The 27,223-nt window shown below is 44.0% G+C and overlaps 1 long non-coding RNA gene across 1 annotated transcript; it reads right to left on the reverse strand.

Annotated features, from left to right (window-relative positions):
- Positions 1-1,994: 1,994 nt before the first annotated feature.
- Positions 1,995-23,215, reverse strand: LOC115460215. Its single transcript, XR_003940418.1, has 3 exons — positions 23,142-23,215; positions 16,819-16,829; positions 1,995-2,005 (listed from the first exon to the last, which is right to left on the reverse strand). It is a non-coding gene; the product is annotated as an uncharacterized LOC115460215 (long non-coding RNA).
- Positions 23,216-27,223: the final 4,008 nt, after the last annotated feature.

The following is a 27,223-nucleotide window of genomic DNA, read 5'->3' on the forward strand; positions in this document are numbered from 1 at the left end:
CAGTATGCATCAGTCACTGCTCATTGCAGGCGAAGATCTGCTATTTACAAGGTATGCAAGAGGGACAGTTGTTGGGAGTTTTTGACTGGTGGGGCTTGGGGATCCCTGCCAGCCACATTCTAGCTATGCTGGTACTGGGTGGGCCTGAGCCCAAAGTAGGTGGGCCTGGGCCCACCCAAGCCCACCCTTGGCTACGCCACTGGGTTAGAGCACCAGTCTTGCAATCCAGAGGTGGTGGATTCAAATCCTACTGCTGCTCCCTGTGATCTTGGGCAAGTCACTTAACCCTCCATTGCCTCAGGTACAAACTTAGATTGTGAGCCCTCCTGGAACAGAGAAATATTCAGAGTATCTGAATGTAACTCACCTTGAGCTACTACTGAAAAAGGTGTGAGCAAAATCTAAATAAATAAAAATACATTTGTCTGTATCTGACCACCAATATTCAGCAGCATTTAACTGGTTGTTTAATATTTGTAGTTATCACCTGCACCAAAATCAGTAAACTTGTGGGTGTTTTAGGGGCAAAGTTTCCACTTATGCAGATAAGTGTTGATATTCAGCCCTTGACTACATAATATAACCACCTGCGGCATAAATAAAAGTCCTATCTTTAAGTGATTCAGCTTATGTGGTCAAGGGCTGAATATTACACTTAACCACAGATGCATTAGCTGCCAACTTAAAACCAGATATTCAGTTCCAGTGCCCGGATACGGCCTGGCATTAAATATCCAGGAATACAGCCAGTGATGGACATAAAAAAGTTGACCACCGCTGGTTGGATTAAAATCTGGGCTTAATCCTCTCCGATATTGAAAACCATTCAACTTGCCAATAACAGCTGCTGGCCGTTTAAATGGCACTTAACTGGCTAACCAGTGATATTCAGCGGCTATCTCCCACTGAACATCACCAATTAACACTTAGTGGATAGCTGGTTATATCATGCGATTTAACCATCTATCCGCGATATTCAGTGCATTGCCGGCTAAGTTTGGTAGCCAAATTAGGCCACTGAAATGGCAGGCCTATCTTTGACTGGTTTCAACTTAGCTGGCCTGCGCTGTATATCCAAAAAAAACACCCGGATATTGAATGTCAATGATCAGAAATGGCCGAGCATTGAATATCCAGGTTCAGCGCTGACCGTGGGAGGCAATCTGGCTACCTCCCACAGTCTGAATTTTGGACCCTATCACGGGCATTTTCGAAAGAGAAGGGCACCCATCTTTCGACACAAATCGGGAGATGGGCGTCCTTCTCTCAGGGTCACCCAAATTGACATAAATGAAAGCCGATTTTGGGCGTCCTCAACTTGCCAATAACAGCTGCTGGCCGTTTAAATGGCACTTAACTGGCTAACCAGTGATATTCAGCGGCTATCTCCCACTGAACATCACCAATTAACACTTAGTGGATAGCTGGTTATATCATGCGATTTAACCATCTATCCGCGATATTCAGTGCATTGCCGGCTAAGTTTGGTAGCCAAATTAGGCCACTGAAATGGCAGGCCTATCTTTGACTGGTTTCAACTTAGCTGGCCTGCGCTGTATATCCAAAAAAAACACCCGGATATTGAATGTCAATGATCAGAAATGGCCGAGCATTGAATATCCAGGTTCAGCGCTGACCGTGGGAGGCAATCTGGCTACCTCCCACAGTCTGAATTTTGGACCCTATCACGGGCATTTTCGAAAGAGAAGGGCACCCATCTTTCGACACAAATCGGGAGATGGGCGTCCTTCTCTCAGGGTCACCCAAATTGACATAAATGAAAGCCGATTTTGGGCGTCCTCAACTTGCCAATAACAGCTGCTGGCCGTTTAAATGGCACTTAACTGGCTAACCAGTGATATTCAGCGGCTATCTCCCACTGAACATCACCAATTAACACTTAGTGGATAGCTGGTTATATCATGCGATTTAACCATCTATCCGCGATATTCAGTGCATTGCCAGCTAAGTTTGGTAGCCAAATTAGGCCACTGAAATGGCAGGCCTATCTTTGACTGGTTTCAACTTAGCTGGCCTGCGCTGTATATCCAAAAAAAACACCCGGATATTGAATGTCAATGATCAGAAATGGCCGAGCATTGAATATCCAGGTTCAGCGCTGACCGTGGGAGGCAATCTGGCTACCTCCCACAGTCTGAATTTTGGACCCTATCACGGGCATTTTCGAAAGAGAAGGGCACCCATCTTTCGACACAAATCGGGAGATGGGCGTCCTTCTCTCAGGGTCACCCAAATTGACATAAATGAAAGCCGATTTTGGGCGTCCTCAACTGCTTTCTGTCACGGGGACGACCAAAGTTCCCTGGGGCGTGTTGGCAGCGTACCGAAGGCGGGACAGGGTCGTCCTCGGCCGATAATGGAAAAAAGAAGGGCGTCCCTGATGAACACTTGGATGACTTTACTTGATCCCTTTTTTTTACGACCAAGTCTCGAAAAGGTGCCTAAACTGACCAGATGACCACCGGAGGGAATCAGGGATGACCTCCCCTTACTCCCCCAGTGATCACCAACCCCCTCCCACCCAAAAAAAATAAAAAAAAAACATTTTTCCCAGTCTCTATGCCAGTCTCAAATGTCATACCCAGCTCCATCACAGCAGTATGTAGGCCCCTGGAGCAGTTTTTAGTGGGTACTGCAGTGCACTTCAGGCAGGCGGACCCATGCCCATCCCCCCTACCTGTTACACTTGTGGTGGTAAATGTGAGCCCTCCAAAACCCACCAGAAACCCACTGTACCCACATGTAGGTGCCCCCCTTCATCCTTAAGGGCTATGGTAGTGTTGTACAGTTGTGGGTAGTGGGTTTTGGGGGGCTCAGCACCCAAGGTAAGGGAGCTGTGCACCTGGGAGCAATTTGTGAAGTCCACTGCAGTGCTCCCTAGCGTGCCCGGTTGGTGTCGTGGCATGTGAGGGGGACCAGTGCACTATGAATGCTGGCTCCTCCCATGACCAAATGGCTTGGATTTGGTCATTTCTGAGATGGGCGTCCTCAGTTTCCATTCTCGCTGAAAACTGATGTCGCCCAGGTCGACCATCTCAACATTTAGGTTGACCATCTCTTAGGTCGACCTAAATGTTGAGATTTGGGCATCCCCGACCATATTACCGAAACGAAAGATGGATGCCCATCTTGTTTCAATAATACGGGATGCCCCGCCCCTTCGTGGGGACGTCCTCAGAGATGGGTGCCCTTAGAGACGGTCGTCCCCGTTCGATTATCCCCCTCAATGTGTTTTAATACAGGACTGTCCTACAAGCTAAGCCCAGATTTATATATATATATATGAGACTTGCAAAATAATTTATGCTGGAGAACCTGCTAGCTGGTTAACACTTCTATGCCCATTCTCTGCCCACGATATACCCCCTCCCAAATTTTTTAAATAAGCGACATAATTCATGATTAGCACACACAAACTGGCAAATTACCACAAAATGTTTATTACATTTTGCGATAGGCCTTTTTTCACATACTAAAATTGCATTAGAGATTAACATCCTTTGGTTAAAGACCCCATGGTATATAGTCTTGCTTTCTGTATTCTAATAAAGACTCTGAAATTTCCCTTTAGTTAAATCACCTCTTCATACAAATGTGTAATTTTTGACAAAGTAGAAGGAGCAGAGGAATCAAAGGAAGGCTATTTTCCCCCCCGTCTGTTGGACACTTGTTCTATATTACAGCTAAAAGCTCTTTACTATCTATTTGATGTCATGTTCTCAAGTGACTTTGTGTAACCACAAGTACTTGCTATGGAAATCAAAGAGAGTAGAACACAAAAGTCAAAAACTTGCATAAATCAAATAATACTGATTATTCAAAATGTTTTTGAAAACAAGAAGGAAGCAATGTAAAATTTGATACTACAGATGTTGAAATGTTTCCTCTCTGTTGAAGTGCTTGCAATGTACTTTAAACCTCAGTAGAAAAGCTCAGCAGGTCATGCCAATTCCCTCTAACATGGAGATCGATAGAACAATTTCTTTCAGTTTGGTACCACAAGCAGCCACTTTATTTTACTTTATGTAATTGGATGATACTCCTTGATAAGTGCTCTCACACTGTGGTATTCATGTGTCTATGATTGTTTGCTCTGTTTTTGTTATTGGCTATACTTTTTTTTCTATGCCGCCTTTGCAACATGATGAGAAGAAATCAGGCTACAGGTTTTTTTTTTTAAGATAGTTGGGGACAGATGGGGCATTGGAAGTAGAGCAGGAGAGAATTCAGCTTCAAGGGGAAAGGGAAATGGGGCTTGTTATACTGCCTTTCTGTGGTATTTTGCAACTACATTCAAAGCGGTTTACATATATACAGGTACTTATTTTGTACCTGGGGCAATGAAGGGTTAAGTGACTTGCTCACAGTCACAAGGTTTAATTTCTATCTGATGTGAAGGAAGGAATGATTTTTTTAGCTCCAGTAGTCCTCCAAATTTAAGCCTGCTTTATATGCGCCTGGCTTTCTGCTCTCTAATGCAACTCCACCTGGGTTTACACTTTGAGTGTCCACTGTCCTGATCTATTTACTCTGGTTTAGTAAATTGTCAAAGGCTTTGATCGATCTTCCTCAGCCCTTAGCCAGCGTGAAAGTAAGGCATTGAAACATGGACAAGATATTAATTAGTATGCATGCTTTGGACATGCCGCAGTAACTGTTACAGACCCTTAGTGACCTGGTCCATTAAAATCTTAACAAATCAATAGAAAATACTGCTTATTGGTAAACTTGCAGAATTGAAATGCAAACATAACAATCTCAGTCAACAGGCTGGTGAATCAATATATCTGCAAGAAGCAAATTATCTACTCTTTGGGGTCTTATTGGTTACTTGCGAGTTGGATTGGCCACTGTTAGAAACAGGATTAAGGCTCCATGAACCCTTAGTATGCTAGGGCATTTTCTCCAAATGGGTTAGTTTTGCACATACCATGAGAGGAATGAACCTCGCTCCTAAACCAGGGCATGTGGAGTATGATCTCAGTCCTTCAAATTTACTACAAATGTTCACTGTAGAACTTGCATTGTACCAAAGAGCTTCCCTCTGGAGTTCGTAAGATGTAACATGTATAGTCAACCTATCCAGATGTGTTTGGAAATTCTTTTTGATCAAGCCTATGGCACTCCAAACTATGGGAAATTTTTCTGTATCTTTGTTCGATGTTTTCTTGGTCTCAGACTGTCTCTCCGCACAATTCACAGAGTAATCACTTGGGACTGACAGCTCTATGATTAATGCTGTCCTAGTGTTTTTCTCTCTTACTACTATGTCTGGTTTTCTTGCATCCAGCTTTTTATCTGTCAGGATGGGGATGTCCCAAGTTATCGTAACCTCTTTGTTTCCACAATTCTCTTAGGGTTATCATCCCAGTGCTTGGTACACTGATGTTGTAATGCTTACAGAGTTTCAATGAATGAGATGCACTACCTTGTTGTGTCTTTCCATATAAACATTTTCTGCCATCAGCACTTTGCAGCCAGCTATAAGTTGAGTAACTGTTTCCAGCTCTTTCTTGCAGAAGCTACAAATGTAGGTTGTAACAGTTTTTTCTATGCTCGCTGTGAACCATCTCGTGTATAGTCCGCTATCCTGAGCTGCATCTATCATCTTTAAGCTTCAGCGCTCTTCTTCTTTACCATTCATGTGGCCACACTTGATCCATGTACGGTTCCTGGAGTAGCTTTTTATATTTACCACTATATTTGTGCATTTTTGATTTGTTTTTCAATGTTTGCTGATACACTTTAAAATGCATTTTCTCCTGCTTTGCAAACTCTGTTGATTTAATTCCTGTATCTATAGGTAGATTCAACTCGTTGGAATGTCTGACCAAGCTCAGTGATTAACTATTGTAAAGGCCCTGGAGGGTACCTGGGAGAACAGGAGAGTTTGGGTCCGGTAGAGGATGAAGGAGAAATGAAAAGTCTGTGTCAGTCATATAATGAAGAGGAATTGTTAAGGTACTCTGAAGCAGAAAACACTAGCCTTGAAGGGTATGACCTGTGGATATTTGGCTGAGAATAACTATCTGCTGAACCAAATGCACTAGCAAAGGCCTTGAAACCTAAGACATGAAGGAAACTGAGTAAAGTGTGTGTAGCTTATCCAAAGAAGGATGTGTGTGAGCCATAAATATATGGTATGCCTGTTAATGAAACAGAAAGAGAAAGTAAAACTGTGTTGCTTGCCAATTATCTTATCACACCAAGGAATGTATCTGTATCCTAAAAATTGCTAATAAAAACAGTTCAGCTGAAATAAGGATTAGAAGCCTGTCTAGCAAAGCCGCTGGGTTTGCAGCTGCATGATGGTGGTCTTTCCTAAAGCTCAAGCTATTATTTTATGCTTGTAACCTGTGCTGTGTGTTTATTTCCTCGAACACACCTTGGGCTTTGAAACCTAAAAGCCAATGTGAGGGCAAGGAGTCTTCCAGGTTTTAACAGCCATCAGAACTAGATTCTGGGTGCTTGCTCTCCTACATCAGCACTTTTGTGCATTTGGATCTGTTGATAATGTTAAATAGGCCTGAAGGCCTATGATGGTAACTATATGCATAATCTATTTCTATGATGCCCATTTCTCTTTCGGCACTAGGAATGTACAGCCTTGGCATACACTGATTCTTATAGATGACTTTGTGGGTATGGATGAGTTTTCTCATTCACACATCCAGTTTTTCAAGGTCTTTTAAGAAGCCAGTCACATGACCCACAAAACATATAAAATTAAAGACGCCTTGGATCCATTCCCTACTCTCTCAGTTCCAGAGTTTCAGTGGTGAGAAGTGGGTGGTCTCAGTCAAACTTGCCCCTGTGCAAATGGCAGCAGTGATCCCTAGCAGTAGTCTCATAGTGGAGGAGTGGCCTAGTGGTTAGGGTGGTGGACTTTGGTCCTGGGGTACTGAGGAACTGAGTTCAATTCCCACTTCAGACACAGGCAGCTCCTTGTGACTCTGAGTCTGGGCAAGTCACTTAACCCTCCATTGCCCCATGTAAGCCGCATTGAGCCTGCCATGAGTGGGAAAATGTGGGGTACAAATGTAACTAAAATAAATAGTACTATAACTAGGCCTCAGACTGCCAAATAAGGGATGTTTCCTTACTTGGTGGTTTGGCCCCTAGCAGCAGTATTGTGAGACCATGCATAGGGGTCAGTGGTAGCCATTGTGTTTTGTTTAGCCTTTTTTTTTTACATTACCAAGGATGACAAAGACTGGATGAGTGAAGGGGAGTGTAGTATCCTCTTACCTTACCTTCTGCTTAGAGTTTATTTTATTTTATTTTTGTTACATTTGTTTCCCATGCTTTCCCACTCATGGCAGGCTCATTGCGGCTTACATGGGGCAATGGAGGGTTAAGTGACTTGCCCAGAGTCACAAGGAGCTGCCTGTTCCCTTGTGCATATGCCCATCAGGTGGCTGCTGCAGGATAGTACTGAAATTTGGTCTTGGGGCACTGGGCAGTGCTTCATGGAAGTGTACTCTGCTTTATTCCATCTGACCCTGAGAGCCAGTGAGAGCACAGAAAGAGACTTGGCCAATGATAAGAGGAGAAAGAAGATAGCTTTTTAAAAAAAAAAAAAAATCATCCCTGGCAAAAAAGAAGAGTATCTTCGGAATAAGAGAGACTTGAGAGAGAGAGAGAGAGAGAGAGAGGATTCTCCAGTCCTGGATCAGAAAGAATGAAAAGAGGAATGATATGATTCCTCCAGCAGCATTCCTGCATGCAGGGCAGACTTCACAAGAAGCAAGTGAGTGAGCCCTCCAGAAACCCAGCAGAGGAGCCCTATTTTAGGGGTGAGTGAATTACAGCAATTGCAGTTGTTGCTTTAACAGATAAAGACACTGCAGCCTTTTTTTTATCAGGTGCAAAGTGTTTTCAAGTAGTTCCTGCAGAGAGACTAACTTGCTATTGTTGCCAGGGCAAAGATGGAGCATTGTTAGTCTTTCTATGTGTGAAGTGATTGTGGAAATAGGCTACAACTAAAAGCAGATTGTATGTACACCAGCACAGCAAGTACTTAATCCAGGACTCATTTCTTCAGAGAGCACACTGTCAGATATATTTTGGTTTCAAGTGCCCTGCATAGCTTAGGTATTTTGATTAATGGTGTATGTCTTTGTTTTCTCTTAAGAGTGCTTCTGAGACCAGTTTATATTATATTTGCTTGGGCATATTCACAAGTGTTTAACCTTTCATTTGCTGCTCTCCTGGTGTTCAGATTAAATAAAACTCCAGTTGTTTTACCATGGATGTGTTCACTGTTATAATCCTCACCGAAGGGTAGAGCTACATTGTTTGTAACCTTTAGATTGTAAGCTCTCTTGAGCAGGGACTGTCCTTCCCCATGTTAAACTTGTACAGCGCTGCGTAACCCTGGCAGCGCTATAGAAATGCTAAGTATTAGTAGTAGTAGTAGTACATTGGAAAGCAAAAATAGATGGCATTCAATATTTGGAAGTCCTATAGAACAATGATTTTTGAATCAATCGCAAAGAATGTGAAATATAAACACGGGGACTCTCCAGGAAATACCTTACTAGAGATCATTTTCAATGTTCACACTGCTGCAGAGTCCATAGGGTACGTTTTGCTCACAGTCTTTGCACCAGTGTTTAAAGGGAAAGTGCTCTTGTACTTTCATTTTAAAAGTTGCAAAGAATTGGACCTACGTTTCTTGTGGGTACATTTTCCAAGAAAATGAACACATGCAGTTTTGAAAGTGCACAGTTATGTGTGCTGTAGCAATGCCTGGGAATAGCAGTGTACTGAGGGTGGGGTGGTGGGGGGGCGGTCCGCCCTGGGTGCACGCTGCAGGGGGAGTGCAGCGAGCAGCTGCGCGGCTGTCGGCTCCACCGGTTCCCTGTTCTCTCTGATGTTACTTCCTGTTCCGGGGCAGAGGGAGCAGGGAATCGGCGGAGCCGACAGCTGCACGGCGGCTCCCAGCACCCCAGGAGGTAAGAGGCAATGCACCCGGGTGTGTGTGTCTTGAAATGATGCGCTGGGGATGACGATGCTGCACCCGGGGGGGGGGGGGGGGGGAGGGGGGTGATGCTGCATTGAGGGGGGGAGGAGGTGCGCAGCGGCAATCCACCTCAGGTGCCTGCTGAACAAGGAACACCACTGCTGGGAACACTTCTACTGAATGTGGGTAAAAGTTTCTGTATTGTGGCACAGTGTGGGCTAGATTCTAAAAATGGGCCCAATGATAGGCCCCAAAATGATGTGCACTAAGCTAGTATTCTGTAAAGGGCACTCTGCATGGAAACGTTTTACATACAAAATACTAGCTCAGTGCGCATTTCACCCCTAACTTTGTACACGAGCATTTACTCCTGCCAAAAGCTGATGTTTATATTTATGTTTATTGGAGACTTGATATACCGCCTTTCACAACCAATCAAAGCGGTGTACAAAACTTAAAACCACATTAAAATGAAAGGAACGCTAATATCAAATAGGACAGAGCAGATTAGAGCAGAAAAGGAATACAAAAGATCAAGATGAGTAGGGAAACGGAGACACCGGTTATTTGCCAATGACCTGACCTTCAGGGAAGATCGGGATTAAGGAAATGCCTGAGAAAAAAAAAAAAGGTTCCTTAAGAAGACAATGGAAACAAGGGAAAGAAAGCTCTGAATTCGAAGGCGATGGTAAGGAGTTCCAAAGAAAAGGGGCAAACAAAAGAACGCAAAGGCACAGGTAGAGCTAAGTCGAGAACATTGAACAGATGGTACAGACAAATGGCAATCAAATGCAGAATGAAGCTAGCGGACAGGGGAATAGGGAGTGATAAGAGTAGCTAAATATGGGGGGAGCCTAAGTATAGGGCTTTGAAAGTGATGGTCAGGATTTTATGAATTATCTGATACTTTATAGGTAGCCAATGATGCTCTCTCAGGAAAGGTGTTACATGATCATAACATCGGGCAGTTAGGTGTGCAAATACAGGTATTCTATAACATCATGTCTAATTTCTGGTAATGCCCCTGACCTGCCTTTGCCCTTTCTGTGGCCACTCCCCCTTTGGAACTGTGCATTATGAAATATAGGCACACTTGTTATAGAATAGGGTATAGGACAGATCCACATATAACTCTTAATTATTGCCAATCAAGTGCTTGTTAATACCAATAATTGATAGCGCCTAATTAACTAATTAGTTTGTGCATGGATCTGTGGTCCATGTCCAACTTTGGTCGACCTATATAGAATCCAGGAGTATATGTATGACCCCCCCCCCCCCTTAAATAGATGGTTTAATGAGAAATTGGGGAGAGAGAGGAGGTGTTTGGTGGGCAGCACCTTATGTTAATTATTCACTGAAGGAGAGATAGGCAGATTGATGGGGTCACATTTACACACTTTGGAAATATTATCCACTAAAGGGTTTAGTAATGTAAGCACATAGAGGAAGCATAGCTGAAGCTAATTGGTGGTGGTGGGGGGGGGGGGGGGGGGGGGAGAGGTCAGAAAGCTTACCATAATAAAAGAGGACAAATACTGACCTTTTGACTAGTAACTGGGGTCTGGGTCTTCAGGTCTCTGATACTCCAAGATTCTGGGGAAACCCTAATTCTACTGGATGCAGAGCTCTGTTAAGAGCTGGTATTCTGGGCTGCAGTAGGGAAATGTACCCTATGAGCTCCTCATGAAGACTGGCACAGGAGAAGTTGCTCTCTATTGGGAAAACCTAAGTAATTCTAGTTGCAGGGTTCTTTTAAGGGCTATTATTCAGGGCTGCAGCAGGGAAAAGTACCTTATGGGCCCCTCCTGAAGACTAGCAGAGAAGAGATCAGCCTCTGAGAGGGAACCCTGGGACTGTTGGTCACAGAGCTCTTGTAAGCCACAGCAGGACCCCTAGAACACCTTGGGAAGATGGGAGGGCCGGTGACCCTTGGGAAGCATTAAAGACAATCAGTCCATGAGAGTGGCCCCAGGCCCAGCAGCAGAGGAGGCCTTTGTGGAGTGAGCCTGGGGTATATTGCCCCTGGGAACCAACTCAGAGCAAGGCCTTTGGAGACACTGGGGTTGCCCAAGGCCCAGCAGCGAAAGCATCTGGAATGTAATTGGGAGTGGCAGCTTATGGGGTATGGACTGGCACCAGGAGCTCAGCTGAGGCCTGGGAAGCTCAATCAGCACTAGGAGCTTAGCAGTGGGAGCAAGCCAAGTCAGTTTGACTCACTGTGATATTTAGCAGCCACCAACCCAGAGTGCTCCAGCAGGAGGGTGAGACTTGGGGACTTGGTTGGGGAGGACCAGGGAAGGACATAAGGAGTAAGGGGTGGAACCCAGGCCACACTGCCATGCCCACATGAAGACTCAGTCTAGAGTGACAGAAAAGTTGCTTAGGCAAAAGAAATAATGGATCAAAAGAATGCTGAACTAATTGGCTAAAAGAGTACTGTCTATAAGAAAAAGTAATTGGTTAAATGTATTGATTTTAGACTGTGTGGAATATGGTTTACAGTTTTCTCTGCATTTCAGTGGTTATCCTGAGTAGAGAGGTGTAGTCAGTGGTGTGCTGGAGCTGGCTCGCAAGAGCCGGTTGTTAATTTTTTAAAGATCTTGCGAGCCGGTTGTTCAGCACGTCGAGCCGGCTCCAGTAAACGAGGTAAGCATGGCAGGAGGGCGCCATAAGCCACGCTTACCCCATTCACCTCACCTCCCACCACTGCCCTCATTTGCCTGCGCTGCCCTGGAAGGGGGGGATTTAAATCATTTTTATTATCTCCGTCGAAGCGGCCACGTCATTGAAAGCCCTGCCCGTATCTAGCCTTCCTTCATGAGTTTGTTACCTCAGAGTCCCGCCTTCTGACTTCATTTCCTCTTTCCGCGAGGCCGGGTATTCTGAGGGAACGAACTCACGAAGGGAAGGCTAGAGATGGACAGGGCTTTCAATGACGCGGCCGCTTCGACGGAGGTAATCAGGGGAGAGAGGAGAATTGCTGGGTACAGATGGCTGGAGGGGGGGCAGGGGAGAGAAGAGAATTGCTGGGTTTGGATGGCTGGAAGGGGAGCAGAGGAGAGAAGAGAATCACTGGGTCTGGATGGCTGGAGGGGGAGCAGGGGACAGAAGAGAATCGCTGGGTCTAGATGGCTAGAGGGGGGCAGGGGAGAGAAGAGAATCACTGGGTCTGGATGGCTGGAGGGGGGTAGGGTAGAGAAGAGAATCTCTGGGTATGGATGGATAGAGGAGGGCAGGGGGGAGAGAAGAGAATCGCTGGGTATGGATGGCTGGAGGGGGCAGGGGAGAGAAGAGAATCACTGGGTCTGGATGGCTGGGGGGCCAGGGGAGAGGAGAGAATCACTGGGTATGGATGGCTGGGGGGGGGCAGAGGAGAGAAAAGAATCACTAGGTCTGGATGGCTGGAGAGGGAGCAGGGGAGAGAAGAGGATCGCTGGGTCTAGATGGCTGGAGGGGGCAGGGGAGAGAAGAGAATCACTGGGTCTGGATGGCTGGGGGGTAGGGTACAGAAGAGAATCACTGGGTATGGATGGATAGAGGGGGGCAGGGGAGAGAAGAGAATCGCTGGGTATGGATGGCTGGAGGGGAGCAGGGGAGAGAAGAGAATTGCTGGATATGGGTGGATGGAGGCAGGGCAGGGGAGAGGAGAGTTGCTGGACATGGGTGGATGGAGGGAGGGCAGAGGAGAGGAAGGTTGCTGGACATGGATGGAGAGGAGGGTTGCTGGACATGGATGGAGGAGAGGGAAGGGAGAGAGAAGAAATGCTGGACATGGATGGAGGGGAGGGGAGGGGAGGGGAGGGAAGAGTGAGGAAGGAGATGAGATGAGGGAAAAGGAAGAGAGGAGAAAAACTGCACATGGATGAAGAAAATAGGCAGAAGCTGGATCCACTGGACAGTCAAGTCTGCGGAGTAGGACCCAGCTTTTACTTACGGATGCAGGGCAAGAAATGAAGAAAGGCGGAAAGTAAAGAAACAAATGGAAAGGAAGCCCTGGAAATGGAGTTAAGAGGACAGATAGCAGCAGAATCAGATACCAGGCCAGCATGATCAGAAAAACAAAGTCACCAGACAACAAAGGTAGAAAAAAATCATTTTATTTTCATTATAGTGTTTGGAATATGTCCACTTTGAGAATCAGGTACTCAACATTAAAAGTTTATATTTATTTACTTATTTATGGCATTTTATCCCACATTAAACACGAATTAGATTGGAACCTGGGATCACTTAAATTTTTTTTTCTTGAAGATAGTAATGCATTGCCCCCCCCAGGCTCTCCCCAGCTATAGCCAGCTCTGCAATTTGTGGAGGGCGCAGAGGTGGATGGGGGGGGGGGGGGGGGGGTGGCAGAGGTGGACTGTGGAGAGAGCCTGTTGTTAAACATTTACCAGCACACCACTGGGTGTGGTTATCTGAAAACCAAGCTTTAAACATTGTTAATCTTTCAATGCTTTTATATCGTTCAATAAAATTGTTAAATCTTTTGACACTTTGTTCACAGAGGGCCTTTTTGGGTTTTCCTGGGGGGAAAAGAGGGTAAACACATTCACTAACCTTTTTCTTCTCCAGGTGGAGGCACCAGGTGCCAGAAGTATAAGGAACCTACAGAGCCTGCCATGGGTGTAGACTGGGGGGGGGGGCGAGGGGGGGGTGAGGGGGGGTGAGGGGGGGGGCGAGGGGGGGCAATGCCCCCCCAAACGACGACGTGACGACTGGCACTAGTAGTAAAAAACACAAAAAACAAGCAGGCATGCGCTCGGCTCCGTCCGCTTGGCTTCCCTGCCCTCTCTGTCTGTGTCCTGCCCGAAAGGAAATGACATCAGAGTAAGGCGGGACGCAGACAGAGAGGGCAGGGAAGCGAAGCGGACGGAGACGAGCGTGTCTGTCTACCCCCTCTCTTCCTCCCTCCCTCCGGCGCAGGGCCTTCTTCAGCTTTTTTTGTGTTCCTGGCAGCGGTAGCAACGTACACGCTGCCTTCGGCTTTGTCCCGAAGCCTTCTCTTCAAGTTCCTGTTCCCGCATAGGTGGGAACAGGAACTTGAGAAGGCTTCTGGGGCAGACCGAAGGCAGCGTGTATACGTTGCTACCGCTGCCAGGAGCACAGAAAGGTCGAAGAAGACTACTGCCTGTGCCGGAGGGAGGGAGGAAGAGAGGGGGTAAATGGAGTCACGATCCTGGACCTCGCGGGGGGGGGGGGGGCAGCAGAGGGAAGATGGATGGAACTGGGAGGTGTGGGGAGCAGAGGGAAGATGGATGGGACTGGGAGGGGTGGGGAGCAGAGGGAAGGAGCAAGAGATGGATGGGACTGGGAGGGGTGGGGAGCAGAGGGAAGGGCCAGGAGATGGATTGGACTGGGAGAGGAGGTGAGCAGAGGGAAGGAGCAGGAGATGGATGGGACTGGGAGAGGAGGGGAGCAGAGGGAAGGAGCAGGAGATGGATGGGACTGGGAGGGGTGGGGAGCAGAGGGAAGGAGCAGGAGATGGATGGGACTGGGAGGGTGGGGAGCAGAGGGAAGCCTACTGGAAAGAAGACACTGCATAAAACAGAAGATATTGGGACTAAAGCGAATAGAAAAACTAAATGATCAGACAACAAAGGTAGAAAAAAGTATTTTATTCAGAATTTATTAATTGAAATATGTCAGCTTTTTGAAATGTGCATCTGTGATATTTTGCCTGTAAATTTCAATTCCGTCCTCCACATTAGCATATTCATTTGCATATGTATATATGCAAATTAATATGCTAATATGCTCCGCCCCAACCTTTGCCCCTCCCCCCCCCAATGAAACAGTCAAACTACGCCTATGGAGCCTGCCCTAGAGGGAATCCAGCCAGACCAGGACCCGGACTCAGGGATACCCACAAGGAGGCATTTTGCCTGCCCACAAGGTAAGCAATTTTCAAAAAGCCTCTTTTACACATGTAAGTATCCACTGGAAATTGTTGCTTGAAAAAAAAACATGGGTAAAGTAACTATTTGAAAATTGTTCTCCCAATGGTTGCTTTTATGTATGTCGTGGTTAGGATTGGTTAGAAACTATAAAACATTTCAGTTACAACACAAATATCCATTATCCAAGTCCCTCCTTTGATGGCCCTGCTTTTGTTTTTGTCATCCAGCTTGCATGATTTCTAGCCTCGATTAATGCAACTTAGTTTGTACAGGGATTCCAAAAAGACTTAATTGGCACTAGCAGCTCATTCTGAATGTTATAGCTCAACTGTTGCAAACAGATTTTCAGATGAATTTACCTCTATTTTAAAATTTCTGCAGTGGATTCCAAATTCTATCAAGTGAAGTTCAAAATCTTGGTTGCCCTTTTACTAAATTGCAAGTTTTGCACTTACCATACATTCAAAACACAACTTTAGGTGTGGTAAGTACAAAGCCCTTGCAGTAAATGTAGGGTGTGTGCCCTGAATCTGCCCTGCATTTAGCAAACAGAGCATGCATTTAACACATGGCCATTGCATTGTATACCTGGGCCAACAGTATGGGCCCTGCACACTATCGGCCTGGGCATGAAACACAATGGCCATGCATTAAGACACAACAGAGCAGCTAACCACGGTATCACAACCTGTCCCTGTCCCCCATCACAATCTTAACCCTGCATGATCAAATCTCCAACCCTCCCAGCAGAACCCCAACCCCCCAATGACAAATCCAACCCCCTGATCCAAAAACCTGACCCCCTTCAAGAAGCCCTGTCCCTGAGAGAAAACCTTTCCCCCAGATCGCTCCCTTCCCCTCTCTCCTCCCCTGATCCCCCAGTATGTATCCAAGGGTCTGCATTTGTGGGCCAGTGATCCTGGGCAGCATCAGTCCTCCTCCACTGCCATCTAGGTCAGCACCTTATTCCAAAATGGCACTGATGACCTCTAGTGGTAGTCTCTTGGTACTACCACAAGAGGGTCGTCTTTCCATATAAGGAGATATACTGGGTAGTAAAAGCCAAATAGGATGTGGAGAAGGGTCTGAGGCAATTTAGTGAAACTTTCTAGATTGAGTGAAGGCAGTTATTAGGATAGTTATTGATAGTATAACTGTGCACTACTGTAATATTAGCAGCATGTGAGCAGTTAGCACTGTTAGCAACATATGTAGCAGTCTCTAGTGGACATGGGGTTTAGGAAGAGGGTTTCATTGATCAGTAAATGGGGTGCAGGAACAAAAATAGGTTAAGAACCTCTCTGTTAAAAAATTTTTTTGTAGCCAGTTAAGGAAACCACTGTGGGATGTTCCTACCAAAGTTAGTGCTGCACTGCCCCTTCTCTCCCAGTGTTTTGGGGGTATTCGTGCCATTATTTATTCTGTTTTGTCTTACTTCTTTTATGGTATGCATGACACTATTGGTGCTATTTTGCTCTCTACTGGGGCCTTAGAGCAGTGGTTTTCAAACCAGTCCTCATGGTCCAACAGGGCAGTTAGGTTTTCAGGATATTTACAATGAATATGCATGAGACAGATTTGCAAGCATTGCCTTCTTGGTATGAAAATCTCTCTCATGCATAGTCATTGTGAATATCCTGAAATTCCAACAGGCCAGGTAGTCCCTGAGGACTGGGTTGAAAACCACTGTCTTAGAGTCTTTATCCCTTTTAACCCTTAAAAAAAATTGCCTTGGGGTGTTCATGCCACTGTTGGTGCCCTTTGCCCTTCCTTTTATGATTTAGGGCATTTATTGTAAATCTGAATTGTAGAAAACCTCTTGCAGATGTCACAAAAAGGCACCAAAAACAATAAAACATGCAGTGATTTCACTCTGTGTACCACTCTTGTTGTTGCACTGCTCATCTCTTGTACCTTTGCTCTGTGGTTCACCTGCTAGAAACCTACAGTTAAGGTAAAACTACCCAAAATACTTCTATTACTTTTCAATACGCTGCTTAAGTGAATGGTCTCTCTGCCACAAAATTTTCAGTTGCTTTATTTAGTAGACTAACCCTAGCAGTGCATCAGAACATACTGCTAAGGATCTGGTGCCACCATTTTGAATGTCTGTAACCTGTATATAATCCCAACAGGCAACACTTCAAAAAAATACTTCCAAAAACAAGACTAAAATAAAAAAAAAAAATAGAACCCCCCCCCTCTAAAACAAAACAAAAAAAACGTCTTTGTATAGTGTGTGCTCAGCAATTAAAATGAACTTGCACCAATCCATGTCTTTGTAGAAAGCATCTTTAATTAAACACTCGTCAGCAACTAGAAATGATTATTAACATTTTCCAGATCCTCAAGGGCCACAAGGGAGCCATTTTGAATGACAGCAGTACTGGATGCAGGATCAAGTGGGCATTGATTGCTCCTTCCTTTTTGAGATGGATGGCAAGGGTCCAGGGGTGCGGGGAAGGGAGAGGTCACTAGACTACCAGGGATTTACTTTTTATGTTGGAGACGGGAGGGGGGGGGGGGGGGGTGTTGGGTCTGGGGAGGAGGAAAGAGAAGGGAGGTCCTGTAGAACTCCAGTGTTTTTGTGTATTTGGAGCAGGAAATTGTGTCAGGGAAGGAGGAAGGGGCGCCCACTAGAATACCAGGGCTTGCTTCTGGTGTTGAGGGTGGGGGAGAAAGGAGGCAGATCTATTGGTCTTTTTTTAATATCCCTTTTCTTGTCAATGCATGATCCAATCCCTACTCGTGCACTGACAAGAAGGGCCCCCGAGTCACTCTAGGTGATCCTAAGGGATCGGAAGAACAGCATATTTGTTTATTTAATTAGGCTTATTCATTGCCTCTTTCCCCAACGAATTTTAGGTGATTTAAAAGCAATAATAAAATAGAATAAATAAAATTCCTCTACCCACAACTGTAAAGCCAGCACATTCTAATACACCCATCATCCATACTATTCAAAAGCATTTCCCACTGCAGAAGTATTATGGAGCAAAATATTTCCTTATTTTAGTAAAGTCAAGACCCAAGTGGAGTCTAAATATGCCAGATATCATCTGTTACTCTTATAATTACTTGTACATTGGAGCCAGACAGAGATTTGGTTATTAAAATTGATCTCTCTCTCTCTCTCTCTCTCTCTCTCTCTCTCTTTCTCTCTCTCTCTCTCTCTCTCATGGGACATAAGATTAGAATTTTTCCATGATGTAGCTAAATCTACTCAAAAGAAGAAGAAGGAACAGCTTTTCATGTTTCAACCAGGGGTTTTTCAGCTTGGGGAGTTTTTTTTTCCTTGTCATTCTTTTGTGAATGTCTTGTTAAATATCAAAGTGTGTAGCAGAGATGCCAAGTCTCACTCATTAGGAGTGTGTCACACTCATTTTAAAGCTTTCTCACTCACATTCTTTGAGCCCTATTTCTCACTCATCAGAGCTTCAGTACCAGTGCACTGATGTTGATCACTTCTTTTATGAGAGGGAAGCCTTGGAGAAGTAAACCACAAGTGGTCTAACTGATAGGAAGAAATCTGAGCACACCTTCTTTCCTGCTGCTTCCCCTTGCCTGTTCCTTTTCTCTTTACTGCAAGTAGATGTGCTATTAAATTTTCTGTATTCTTTCAGAGGCTTCAAAGAAAAGCCAATATCATTTAATGCTTCCTCGAGTCATTCTAGATTTATACCCTGGATGTACGCTCTGAATAATCTCACTTCTTAGTGTGGTAAAATCTCACTTTGTGGGATGATTCACCCTTGGCATCCCTGGTATGGTATGTATTTTATAATCCTCAATGGCTTTCATCTTTTCTAAATGCTAGGATCACTGACCATTAGTCTTCTGCTGTGTCGTTAATTTTAGTATTGGATTAGCTTGAAGTTTGATTCTATTCTAAATGTGCAATTATGATATTAATCTTAGTTTTCTTTTGATTTGTGTATTGGATCTCTCTCATTATTGAGCACTTTTAGAGTGCAATCTTGCTGATTTTCTTTGCTCCTTTATATTGTTTGAAATTTCTGATCGATATCTCTTTCGCTATTTCAAGTGTTTTGCTTGTATTATTGTAATTCTAAATTTAGAAATATAAAATAAAAAAAAATACTAGCATATTTTATGCATGTGTGGATGTGTACTTACGTGTACATGTTCGTTTTATTTGATATACCACTTATATAAATGAAAATCTAAGCAGTTTACATAAAAGACAAAATATGAACATATGTATGTATATCAGGGCAGGAAACAAATAATCTCACAATATATAAGACCATGAACAGACACAAGATGGCAAGAAGGAATAGTAAAAATTACAATTAAAATATAAGGAAGGAATGGGGAGGAAAGCATATGAGGAGGGATCTACAAAGCTCTTCTACTTTTTGATAAGTTCTGGGCCTGAAAACACTACTACAATGTCTGATGCTGAGATGTATTTGCAAAGGCTAGAGAGAAGAGTAGACCTTTCTTAGAAAGCATTCATGCTACTGGTTCAAATGCTGGTCATGCCACACCTTGATTACTGCAACATTTTATTTCTCGGCATCAAGTCTCAATACCTAAAGAAACTGCAGATAAAGCAAAATACTAAATATGATTGATTTTCAAACTAAAAAAGATATAACAAAGCCATAGCGGAGAAATTAAATGAATTCTTTGCTTCGGTCTTCACCGAGGAGGATTTGGGGGGGACACCGGTGCCGGAAAGAATATTTGAAGCGGGGGAGTCGGAGAAACTAAACAAATTCTCTGTAACCTTGGAGGATGTAATGGGTCAGTTCAGCAAGCTGAAGAGTAGTAAATCACCGGGACCTGATGGTATTCATCCCAGAGTATTAATAGAACTAAAAAATGAACTTGCGGAGCTACTGTTAGAAATATGCAATCTGTCCCTAAAATCGAGTGTAGTACCGGAAGACTGGAGGGTAGCCAATGTTACTCCGATTTTTAAGAAGGGTTCCAGAGGAGATCCGGGAAATTATAGACCGGTGAGTCTGACGTCGGTGCCGGGCAAGATGGTGGAGGCTATTATTAAGAATAAAATTGCAGAGCATATACAAAAACATGGACTGATGAGACAAAGTCAGCACGGATTTAGTGAAGGGAAGTCTTGCCTCACCAATCTAATGCATTTTTTTGAGGGGGTAAGCAAACATGTGGACAATGGGGAGCCGGTTGATATTGTATATCTGGATTTTCAGAAGGCGTTTGACAAAGTGCCGCACGAAAGACTCCTGAAGAAATTGCAGAGTCATGGAATCGGAGGTAGGGTATTATTATGGATTAAGAACTGGTTGAAAGATAGGAAGCAGAGAGTAGGATTGCGTGGCCAGTATTCTCAGTGGAGGAGGGTAGTTAGTGGGGTCCCGCAGGGGTCTGTGCTGGGTCCGTTGCTTTTTAATGTATTTATAAATGACCTAGAGATGGGAATAACTAGTGAGGTAATTAAATTCGCCGATGACACAAAATTATTCAGGGTCGTCAAGTCGCAGGAGGAATGTGAACGATTACAGGAGGACCTTGCGAGACTGGGAGATTGGGCGTGCAAGTGGCAGATGAAGTTCAATGTTGACAAGTGCAAAGTGATGCATGTGGGTAAGAGGAACCCGAATTATAGCTACGTCTTGCAAGGTTTCCGCGTTAGGAGTTACGGATCAAGAAAGGGATCTGGGTGTCGTCGTCGATGATACGCTGAAACCTTCTGCTCAGTGTGCTGCTGCGGCTAGGAAAGCGAATAGAATGTTGGGTGTTATTAGGAAGGGTATGGAGTCCAGGTGTGCGGATGTTATAATGCCATTGTATCGCTCCATGGTGCGACCGCACCTGGAGTATTGTGTTCAGTACTGGTCTCCGTATCTCAAAAAAGATATAGTAGAATTGGAAAAGGTACAGCGAAGGGCGACGAAAATGATAGTGGGGATGGGACGACTTTCCTATGAAGAGAGGCTGAGAAGGCTAGGGCTTTTTAGCTTGGAGAAGAGACGGCTGAGGGGAGATATGATAGAAGTGTATAAAATAATGAGTGGAATGGATCGGGTGGATGTGAAGCGACTGTTCACGCTATCCAAAAATACTAGGACTAGAGGGCATGAGTTGAAGCTACAGTGTGGTAAATTTAAAACGAATCGGAGAAAATTTTTCTTCACCCAACGTGTAATTAGACTCTGGAATTCGTTGCCGGAGAACGTGGTACGGGCGGTTAGCTTGACGGAGTTTAAAAAGGGGTTAGATAGATTCCTAAAGGACAAGTCCATAGACCGCTATTAAATGGACTTGGAAAAATTCCGCATTTTTAGGTATAACTTGTCTGGAATGTTTTTACGTTTGGGGAGCGTGCCAGGTGCCCTTGACCTGGATTGGCCACTGTCGGTGACAGGATGCTGGGCTAGATGGACCTTTGGTCTTTCCCAGTATGGCACTACTTATGTACTTATGTAACAATGTATCGTCATACTTGACTAAACTGCAGTGGCTCCCCATGGCGGAATCAGGTTCAAAGCTGCATGTATAGTTTTTCACATTCTATACGGTATCACATCCAGTCTCTTAACTAATGTGTCACTATGTTTAGCCTATTCCATGAGACTCGGGGAACAATTGCACCTCTCCTCTCTGCCATACAAGGGAACTAGATTCCATAAGATTTTTAATTCACTTTTCCCTGTAATAGGGACCTCCCTATGGAACTCACTCCCCAATGGCATCAGGTCTGACTGCAACTACCACAGCTTTAGGAAGAAATTAAAAACTTTCTTGTTCCCAAAGCCTACCATCTGATTGCCTAACTCCATATGACTTTCATGTGATTCTCATTGCCCGAATATGATTTCTCATTTTCACTCACTTCTCATAGGTAGATTTCCCTTACTCTGTTATAAGTAGACATTTAATTGATGTAAACTGCACTGAACCCTAATGAGGGATTTTAGCAGTGTATAAGCTCTAGTTTGATTTGATTAAGTTGGGACTTAAATTTGTCAAATGAAGATTCAAGCCTAAGGCAGAGAGGGAGACTATTCCAGAGGGAGGGGGCTACGATGCTGCATCTTGATGATCTATTACTCCCCAATATTCAAAAACATTTGACTGGCCAGGAACGGCACCTGGCCACTTAAATGATACTTAGCAGGCTATGCAATAATATTCAGAGAATTCTCCAGAGTCTCTGAGGGACGGTTTCTGGACTTATCGGTGGTAAAAGATTCAGCCCAAGTGGGTGGGTTCCTGGGTAAGTTGCAGAGGGGAATGCTTTTGGTTGTTGAGTGACAGTGTAGGAGGAATTAGAGATAATAAATGATGTTGATGGGGAGTGCACAAGGTCTTTGGTTACCTTTACCTCTGCCGGGACCCTTGGAGGAGAGGGGGAATCCTGGATGGATTCAAGAAACTAAGGCTGACCAAAGAGGTGGTTTCTGTTAATTCCTGCATTAACCGTGAGAAGGAGGATCCCTTGAGGTGGGGAAAAAGCGGATCCCAAACTGGGAGCAGGAACAGTGAAGAGCTGTTTGGAGCCAAAGGTGGCAGCCTGGCGAGGTACTCCTTTGAGGGGAGAAGTGTTGATAGAAATGGAGGTCTGATCCAAAGGAAGGTCTGCTTGTTGTCAAGTGCTGCAGGCACAGTCTTAAATTATTTCACCCAGAAGGGATTGGTATGGACAGGAGGAGCTGTAAATATGTATATACTGTAAAATTATAAATTGCCTTTGAGAAGATACACCTTATCCCTAAATTGCTCTGGATTATAGTTTGGAATCTAATATTGAGTTGGATTATAGATTGACTGCTTTAAGAAGAATTGAACTGTCTGTTGTAAAACTTTAGTAATGTTTGGTTATTTTTTGCATAACTCTTTGGACTGCAGTCTTTTCTTTCAGTGAGAGTGGAATTCATTTACTCCCAGACTGGTAAAGAAAAGAGATCGCAGACTAAGAGAAATGCAGCCTCGCTCAAAACCCTATGGCCTTCTGGATTTTTATCTGGGCCCGGCCTGCACCCAGATCAGTGAATTAGAAGGACTAGGACCTTGATAAGATGTGGAAAAAAAATGTGTTATTTGACGTATTATCTTTGTCTTGGGGTGTCTGTGACCCACGATGGGCTAGCTGGTGCCCCGGAACTGTGTGTGTGCTGAGACCAAGGTTACATCGTCTATGTTGCATGACATAGCCAGTCAGCTCCATTATTCAGCATCTGACTGGCTATGTTTGGCGGCCAAATATGGCCGCATCAAGAGGTGGCATATCTTTGGCCAGTTCCAACTTAACCGGTCAGCGCTGAATATCGTCTTGGCTAGTTAAATTCAAACCTGCCAAAAATAAACCGTATATTCAATGCTGGTCACCAGAAACAGTCTGGTATTGAATATTGTGGCTGAGCCTGGCTACCTCCTGTGGTCTGAATATCAGGCCCCTAATGTCCAAATACACTTGGCAAAAAGAAGAGACAGATAAGAGATGTTGTTGGGGCAAGTGGAAGGTCCTAGTTGATGAGTAAAGGGTAAAGTGGCTGGCCAAACTGAAGACAACCCAGATGACTGAATTTGATGACATAAGATAAGTAAGGTGGAGCATGAGTGTCCTTGCTGCTTTTAAGCACCTGCATTTCCATAAGCTCCATGGCTGGTGTAACTGCAGGCTCCTAAATGTTACGTGCATTAATCCCTGATTATGCTTGTATTTTATAATAGAATCTGGGCACCCAAGTTCCGTTACCGAACAGGCTTCTACCACGCAACCTCAGGGTAACTGTATGGAAGTGCCCAGTATATAGAATTACCCTCGAAATATATATGTTGGATTTTTCAATATTCTTGTACAGTCATTCTGCAGAAATAGCTAATGAAATCTGGGCAAGTACTTAAGGAGTATTTTCAAACATAAACTAGAACTTTAGAAAATTGTGCTCCTCCCCTTTATGTCCAGAATGGGACACATGTGCAAAAGGTATTTGCTATTTAACTGCTCAGATTTACTTTATTTTTGAAAGTAGAAAAAGTAGCCAGCTCCAAAGCATAAGCTCAAATGATATATAGACTAGCAGTGCCACCCTGCAGGCAGCCGAAGAACTCATTAGGTTTCACTGTTCTTTAACTGCTTATCAAATATATGTACCTTGCTCTCAGACAGGCTAGACTGGCAATTGTTTATTTCCAGGAATATCCAGCTGTCTCCTGCTAGATGTGTTGAATCGATATATCCGTGCACTTCGATCAATGTGACACCAGAAGAAAGACAGTTTGGACCTGGTTAGTAAAAAAAATCTTGCAATAGGCACAAAATAAAATAAATAATTTTACCAAGGTGATAATTTGTTTTATTACACTTATAATTTGTCGATACGAAAAATGAGTGGCCAAGAAAAGGGTCACAGTATAATGGGAATGAGAAAACACAGCAAACCCTTGGGCAAACAATCGTTACAAAGTTCTTAGTTTTATAACAATTGTTTGAGTTTTCATTTATAAATCTTCAACATGGGGCACTTTAATCATATTTTTGGTTGTCAGCTTCTAGAACTTGCTGTTGTGAGATTCAGCATTTCATGTATTGCTGTTAATTAAACATACTGTAGCATCTGTTTTCTTTTTCTTTCTCACTTTTTTGTTTTAAGAAATGCACACAGTGAATGAATGCACTCTTTGTTCTCGCTCCACATGGAGAGAAACACAATGTCCCAATTAGTGCAAACAGTCAGAACTTTAAATTATGATGAAAACCTTTCATCACAAGTGACTTAGGGAAAACGTATGAAATGAATTTCTCTTGTAGTGCTTTCAAATGAAAGAAAATACCACGTAAAGTTTTTAAAAGGAAAAAAACAATAAAAAGAAAACAAATTCCAAGTCTTGTTTGACTCTTGTACAATATGCATACATACATTTCTATAGGTAGATATGGATCGATCGATCTCTCTCTCTCTGTGAAAAATGATTATGGATTATCTAAAGCTCATGTTTGATCTATTCTTACTGTACACTGCCTTGAATGAATTCCTTTAAAAAGGAGGTAAATAAATCCTAATAAAGAAAATAAATAAGTAAATAAATAAATAAAGTGTTCACACTAGTAATCTACTTGCCTTGCCTCATGGCTTTTTGAGTCTTATTCCCAAGATTTGTCTTTTCTACTAACCTATTTCATTTCTTTTCTTTGTAGTATAGTTTTTCATACTCCATTTAAGAATACGGAGGGGGGAGGAGCAATATTGACCCTTTCCCATAATACTGAAAATGCATTTCAAAGGGATACAGTCCATGGTGTAAATCATTTATGAGAATTTCATAATGAAATTCCTGTGTATTGCTAGCTGACCCATGCTCCCCACCCCCACTAGTCTTGCCACTGGTCCTACTCCTTTTCATGTGGATAAAACCATCTTAAAATTGCTCTTCCTGTGTTCTCATTTGAAACCCTTCTTCATCTTTATATGTGGAGTTCATAGTTTAAATAGACCAGGGCAACACCATCCGCAGTTCTTAAAAAAAAAGAACGGTACAGCAGTTAATAGATGATCACCTGTAAATAAACAAGACATTCCTAGTAGCAGCAGCTGTAAATTACAAGGTTGATCTCAGAGTTCATATCATTTTAAGAAGGGAGTAAAGACATATTTCTTTTCACTGCTTGCGAATCATTCCATAAGCAGTGCTATTCTTGCAGCCTGGAGCATTGGGCTGCCAAGCTGCAGCTTGATACTCCTGGCTGTGACTTCAAGCCCTACATTTCCTCAATCCACGTTCCCACTGCCTGATGCAGTCCCCACTCCCCTGATGAACCCCCCCACCCCTGAAAAACATTCCCAGATCCCCCCTGATGCAGTCTCCACCCCACCCCGATGAAGACTTCCCCCCATCTATATTTCAACCCCTGTGCCTTTCCCCGATATGGTTCCCTCCACCCCATTCCTGTAACTGTACCTGTGTGCACTGGTAGTCCAGTGGTCGCTTGCTCCTGCCCTTCTAGTACTGCTTGTCAAAATGACACTCCTAGTTGTAGTCTGCTGTAAGGAAATATGACCCCCTAGTGGTATTAAAATGTGACTACAGCTAGGGGCACCATACTGACAAGTGACACCAGAAGGGCAAGATTGACTGGGAATTGCTCCTACCCAGCGACCACTAGACCACCAGGGCACACAGTTATAGCCAAGGGGGTGGGAGACTTTTGGAGGTTGGGGACTATATCGGGGGAGGGGCCAGAGGGTAGAATGTGGATCAGGGGTGGGAGGCTTCATTGGTAGGTGGAGACTGCATTAGGGTTTGTGGGAATGTGGATCAGGGTGGTGGCTTGAAGTCATGGCATGGAGGATTGGTCTAGAGCTAGATGGGTATAGGGCTTACTACATAGTCTAATGGTACTTACATGACTTCCACTGTCCCCTCTAAGCTGAGCAGGTGTCCTCCAACTTCACTGCCACCATTAAGAGGTGGTGCTTCAATACTGTATTTTCAATCGCTAAAGACAGACAGTTTCCCTGGAGTCTTGTAGAGCTTGCCTGTCCCTCACTTTTGAAAATGTGATAATGAAACAGCACCCCACCCCACACTTGGCAGGACTGTAGATGGGAGGGGCTTAGAGGGATCACTGATGATTTCTTGACAGAAAATAATCTGTATATTAACATATGAAAGGTTTGGAGAAGCGAATGACTGCATCGTTCAACCTTGATGTAAGAGGTGTGGACAGATATGGAACAGACAACAGGTGAGAAGAACTACCCCAATGCTGTCACATGGACTTACCCTTTCTGCATATTTTATGATATAATCACTACAACCTTTCTTGGTGGAGCACCTCTACAGACAGGCTTAGCCACAGGCCTAGACCCATGCATACCTATTAGGGTCACATTTCCTTTACCGCCTGTTTCAGTGCTTAAAGAGCAGGAATTCAAAGCAAGGAAGGATTTCCTCAAAAGTATACTACCACCTTGACTCACTGTCAAGGGTACTAATTACTTTTCCATTCATTTCTTATTTCTCCAGGGGATGCTGTGTCTTTTAACACAGACATGCCACTCCTGAAAGATCAACTTATGAAAAGATTTCATGGGTGCTACTGCCACTATGTAATCACAGCCAACATCTCAAAGTCATCCTCTTCACATTGCTCATTCCAAATTGGCCTCCAATGAAGCTATCTCACATAGTGTATAACAAGGGTGCTCATTTTTGAAACAAATGATCAAAAAAGTCAATCTGCCGAAAACATCCAAATCACGATTTTAGAAAGGCAGAATTTGGATGTTTTGTACTGCAGTGCATCCAAATAGCAAAAGGGCATGCTAGAGGCATGGTTTGGGTGGGACTAGGGAAAGCCCAAAATTAGGATGTCTTTCAGTGC

Source organism: Microcaecilia unicolor, chromosome 1 (assembly GCF_901765095.1).
Source record: "Microcaecilia unicolor chromosome 1, aMicUni1.1, whole genome shotgun sequence".
NCBI lineage: Eukaryota > Metazoa > Chordata > Amphibia > Gymnophiona > Siphonopidae > Microcaecilia > Microcaecilia unicolor.